Source organism: Zosterops lateralis (assembly GCF_965231275.1).
Source record: "Zosterops lateralis genome assembly, chromosome: 4".
NCBI classification, from domain to species: Eukaryota; Metazoa; Chordata; class Aves; order Passeriformes; family Zosteropidae; genus Zosterops; species Zosterops lateralis.
Window position 1 is genome coordinate 58,583,739 of NC_139765.1, and position 6,000 is coordinate 58,589,738.

A 6,000-nucleotide genomic window follows, 5' to 3' on the forward strand; every position below is an offset into this window, starting at 1 on the left:
TATTTAAAACTCAGAAAAGCTAAAGAAAAGTTCAGTGTCACAGAGTCAGGGCGAGCAGCAGCCAACATGACTGAAAAGCAAGCAAGCAATAAATAGAGTAGCTACCTATTCTGTGCCCTGGAGACACCAGCCAACCTGGCTGGCCTTGGCCAGCAGCCTGAGAGGTGCCAGGTGTGAGCTGTATCACTCTCACTCCTTGGCTCTCAGTATCTTCATTTTCAGTACTTAACTAAATGCTCTATATCAACATGCTAGTGCATTTCCTCACTCACATACACTTCTTGGGTATGTGCTTTATATCAGTAAGTTTATACTCCTTTGAAGGAATATAAAAAAGTAATGCCACAAGTTTTGTCTTTCCGACATCCAGTATGTGCATCCTCCCCTGTTGCTATAAAGATATTCAAACATGATGCAGAACTGAAGGAACACTTTTAATTTGACTGAAAGACAGAAGGAACCTATGGCGTCCTAGGCTATCCCACTCACTAGCAGTTTACACAGCCCTACTCTTCTCCTTCTAAACCTCCATCATTTTATTATTTTATTATTTTATTTAGTTTTTGGGGGGCAAAATTTCTGAATATATTTACTCAATAAAGGCTAAAATATACCTCAACAGCCTGCAGAGATCTCGAATTTCACTACATCTATATAAAGAGGAAAGAAAGCAAAATGTGTGTTTTGATTTTTGGCCTCAAATTGTTGCTGCAGCTCAAATCCCCTGCTTAACTAACTTGTGTCATCTGTACTTTTCATCTCCACCTGTGCAATCATTTGCAGAAACATTATTAGCTGTTTGATTTTTTTCCCCAGTTTGCTTCCATAGCAACATCCATCAGGGAGAGAACAGCAGGAGCATATGGGGAAGTTATAAAGCACATTTTCTACAAGAAAAGGAGGCCAAAGCATTTAACAGACAGCACTTAGGTTTCCCTTAGTAACTGAAATTCCAAAATACCTCTCTTGTTTCAGTATGTCCTAGTATTAATTAGGCTGCTTAATGATGTACCAGTGCAGGCTGGAGGTAACACTTGGGTTGTCTTTAATTAATCAAGGTACTGGAACATTTCTTTGAGATTTAAGCTCATTGCCAAAACACATCCTTGTTACATTTTTGTGTGTGCGTATTTTACAAGCAAAGCTTGGAGCTGTTAGACAGCCTTTGACATGCTAAATATTGTGGAAAAAATTTTGCATAAAGTTCCAAAGAGAAATGCCAGAGCTGAAAATTATCTGTTTGAATAGTTTGGAATCTGTCACCAAGGAATAGCTAGAAGCTGTCAGGTCAAATTTAGAATAAGTATATTAAAAAAAAATAAAAACTTATCTCCTGCATTTCTCTCCTTACAGTAGCAACCCATATTAGCTGGCATTTTATTAATGAAAATTTTACTGGTGTTCCTCCTTAGTTAAAAATACAGACCCTGAAGCTCAATATGAAAACATTAAGAGTTGTTAAGCCTTTTTAGCAAATCAAATATTGCACTAATCTCTTGACTAGATTCATGTTTATGCCAGTACATGCTTCAAATAGAGATGTTGATGTTTTGGGGGTGTTGTACACTGCATAAGCTTAAACTGACAGGGAGACTGATGAGACTGCAGTATAGGATGTTGGTGGAGATCAAATTATTTGTGTCTGGACAAACACACTGGAAGACGTTGTACCAAGAAGAGGTGCATGCTGCTGGCAGGATGTCCAGCAGGATTTGTCCCTGGTGTATCTGCTGGTTTGGAAGTGTAGCCAGCACTGGATGCAGGAGGAGACACACCACAGTCCTCCTGAAGCCTCTGAAAATCATTGTGAAATGGAGCTACAGTTTTATGTTTCTTCTTTCTGTCTTTCCCTAACAATTCCTTGCTTTTCTTCTTCTCATATCCAAATTGTTCCTGGTTTCACACACGGCACTTAAGCCTTCCCCCCCTCCTTCCCCTGACTGCCTCCTTTGTCTTCACATCTCCTGTTGTCTTTTCTCCATGGCTTTTTCTCTTCCTGGGCCATTTGTTCTCTGTCATCCTTAGAATCAGCCCTGCTCCACCCAATCTCCCAGACCATGCAACTGCTCTTTCTGCAAAAAGGTTAACAATTCTCTCACACCCATCTGCTGAACACTTTTGCCCTTTTCCAGCTCGGTTTATCCTCACCCCCTTCAACACCTTCTTATCCCTGGCAGCTGGTTCCCATCTGAGCATAAAGTGTCTTCACCATCCCAGTGCCACCTTCTCACCTCCTGCAGCCCTCCTGGCACCCAGCCTGTCCCTCTGTCCCTTCAGCTGATCAGGACAGAACTGGAGAAGCAGGAGATGTCTCCCTCTACAGCAAAGGAGAGTAAAATCTGCTCACACATTTCCAGCACTATCTGGAAGACTTATGTGACCCATCACATGCTCAATGTCACTTGGTCAAATCTGGACCAGAGCCCACTGACCTGTCCTGCTGCCTCCATCAGCTCTGCAACCAGAGAAGGCTGCTGCACAAAGACCCTTGAAATCCCACTAAAAATCAAAATTTGCCAGGAAGCTCAAGCTGGCCATGGACAGCTATAGAGGATATTAGTGGCCTGAGAGCTCTGGCCAAACTGAATGAACAGACTCAGAGTTACTTGGGTACATGGCGCTCCAAACAGCTGGACATGCTGGAGGTTGCTCTTTATTTGTGAAAAGTTTTGGGTTTTTAAAACAGGCAAACATGACTTTGCTCTCTTTTTACTCTAATGTCCGGGGCTGCAAGGGTTTACTGTATAGCAACAAACTCTGCCATTTTATAGGTGAGTAAAAATAGCCCACTTCCCAATCCACAGCCAAGAGAAAAACACTAAGGAACCTAAACAGTTAACTGCACTGGCTGTAACTCAGGTACAAATTTTTGGCATTTTTGGTGTGTGCCAATGTTTCCTTAAAAATTAAATAAACTCATTTCCCACCCCCAATTTGGAAAGAAGATCTCATTTTCTGTCATTTGATCATTTGCTTGGATTTAAAGCAGAACCTCTGAGAAGCCATGTATGCAAAGTCTAGTCCTGCCCGATGAGAGAAAGTTTAAGGTTGTCTGGAGGATGAGCCCTTCTCTAACACCTGGTTCTCTCATGTAACAGCAGATGTCTTGAATCCAGTTTCTATTAAGGATGGCATAGGCAGAATCTGTCCTCCTAGAAGTTATCAAACATATATAAATAAACAGGAAGCAGTATTTCTCTCCATTTATTTAAAAAGCACCTGCTGCATCAACTAAGTTGCAGCGCAGATAGAACATGAAAAATTAGAGCTGGCGGAGGATAAATTGAAGAAACAACATTTCAGTTGGTTCTCCTACAGGAGCGACTTGTCAGACTAACCACGAGGACAGACAGAGCCAGGTTCCCCATCCTCCCTGGCTTTCACAGGCAGCTCTGCTGTCAAATCCCAGCCAGAGTGCTCTTGGCCCAGCCTTAGGAAAAACAAAGCCAGCACAGTGCTGAGCAGCCAAGAACAGGGAGGCTGAGACAGCCAAGGCTGGGTAACATGACATTAAGCAGGAGTGCTCTGTGTGTCTGAAGGAGCCAGGTGGAGGAGAGAAAACAAATTGGCTTTGTTCCAAAGAAGCCCCTGAACTTTCATTGCCTCAAGGGGGCTGTACCCAGCATCTTCTAGTCTCTACTTCAGCTAGTATTTATTTCTTAATGTGAGCAATATGTCATATATTCTAAATGCAATTTAAATATACATAATATAATTACAGATAAACTTTGGAGACCAAATGAATGTCATCTCTCTTTTACTACATAGCCATAGAAATAGAAGAATGAATAGGACTTCCTTTTTAGGAAATTACAATAAGAATAATGATGTTATTTCACTGGTATTATTACTTTGCCATTATTATTATTAAGACTTTTAACCTCTGAAGTTAAATGCTAATGCTAACTCCTTGTAAATGCTCTACAGAAAAAAAAAAAAACACAGGGCTACATTTAGACTGTCAGCTCCTAAGACAGAGTTCAGGTCCAAACTAAATCAAGATGCCACCATTAAAGCAGCATGTTTAAGCTCATATTACACTCAAGGGGAGCCTAGTCAATAGAGTTGGTGGAGCACAGAGTGATTCAGCTTTCCCTAACACAGTCACATCTACAGTGATTCACAGACACCAAGAGCCATTTGAGATGCTGTAGGTACTTTGCTGGCATTCCAGCAGTGACCTCCCAGGCCTGCTGCCATGGTCACCAGCTTAAGCAAGTGTTCCAAGTAACTTGGGACATCTAGAATGATGCAAGTGGCTCTGTTTAGGCACCCTCCATAGCTGGGAGGCAACTTGTTCTCAGGGTTCAACTAACTGTATTCAGTTGCCTAAACAGAGGCTTCTAGTGATATTTGAGGTATTCAAGAATCTTATTCCTGAAATACAATGTCCACACTAGCAGCATGTGGCCACTCTGAGCTGTATCTGCCAGGCTGGTGAAGTTATTTCAGATACATACAGAACATTTCTAACCGTCCCCTTGTAACACAGACACTTAAATTACACCTTCCACTGCGTGTCCTGGGGTGGCACTCCCCAAGCCCTATCTGTGGATAGGCATCTCAGAGAGTTTGCTAACCTCCAAGTACTGGAGTCAGACATTCCAGGATATCCATCCTCCAGCACATGCAGAAGCCACTTTCGTCCTGGGCCAGCTTACGTGGGAAAACTGACTCCATCCTGGTGCTGAAGACAAGTATTTCAGCTGCTGAAGTGTCACTAAAGCTAAAGTGCTTTAGTGTCCAAGCCTCCTGCTCAAGCAGTCCATCCAGATCCAGTTGCTTAAAGTCTATCTTAATATGAGGTTACTGTGAGATTGTGATGGACAGGTCAGACTCGTCAGCATAAATGCAAGTAAATTAAACCAGAATAGTAGAGCTTTTCAGGGATGTTATGACCCACCCCTGAAGGCAGAGTAACTGAGATTCTTCTTAATAGATCCCTTGGGGCAGATCAGAGTGAAATGCCACTAAATGACAAGTGTTTATAAATATGCATATGGCAGGTTTATTTCAGAACAATTTGCTTGCAATGCAAAGTAGGTATGTAGATGTTTTGGTTATTATCTGTAGAAATATAGCAATAAAAAAGCACAAAAATAACAATTAAGAAAATGCATAAGGAAAAGAAAGAAAAAGAAGGATTAGAGTGGAAGGATATTGACACCCATGTATCCAGTGTGAGATTTGATTGTTGTAATTTTGATGTCCATTGATCAAAGTGGTGGTGACAGTCTTGATCAACCAGAGGAGGGGAAGCCTGCAAAACACAAGGTTCAGATTCAAGTGGGAATGCCCAATGCTCCTCCTGGGGCAGGAAGTTTTACACTGTCTGATGTAACACTGTGGATCACATGGAGTCCTCTGGTGGAATGTCCCAGAAATAAGTCTGGGGGTGCTTCAGGGGTTTTTTTGTTTTGTTTTGTGTTATGGCACCTTCTAAGATATGACAACTGCCACTCATGTCAGTGTAGCTGAGTCAGTTATATCCCATCAGAAGGGACGAACACCTTCAGGATTGTCTGTGAATGTTCTGATACTTCCACTGGGGTGGGGGTAGAGATTCCCACCTGAGCCAGTTGTTTAAGAAAGGACATTGGCATGATAAAAAGCATTATCCTACCTTTGCAGGGTCCACTTCTTATTGGCCACTTCCCTTACCTGGGCGAGAGCCCAGCTTGTGTACAGGGGTGTGCAGCCCTGCAGCCCCCCTGCACCTGGGCCGTGACCTTGACAGCATCAGCAAAGCACCCTGTGCTTTAGCAAATGTTTGAGTCATTAACCATTAATTTTTCAGTTTCTTACATGGAATCATTAGCAACTTAAGCGATAGTAGTCCCAGAAGACAAAGGAAAGACTGGGAGGGATAAGGGCAGGGCAATACTTGTCTCCCCTGCTTTTTGACCCCACTTTTTTATACCCCTTTCTCTAGAACCAAAGGAGGAGTTAAGTGTCACCTTTATGAGGAAGGAAAATCAGATCACCCCTGACACTCCAGGA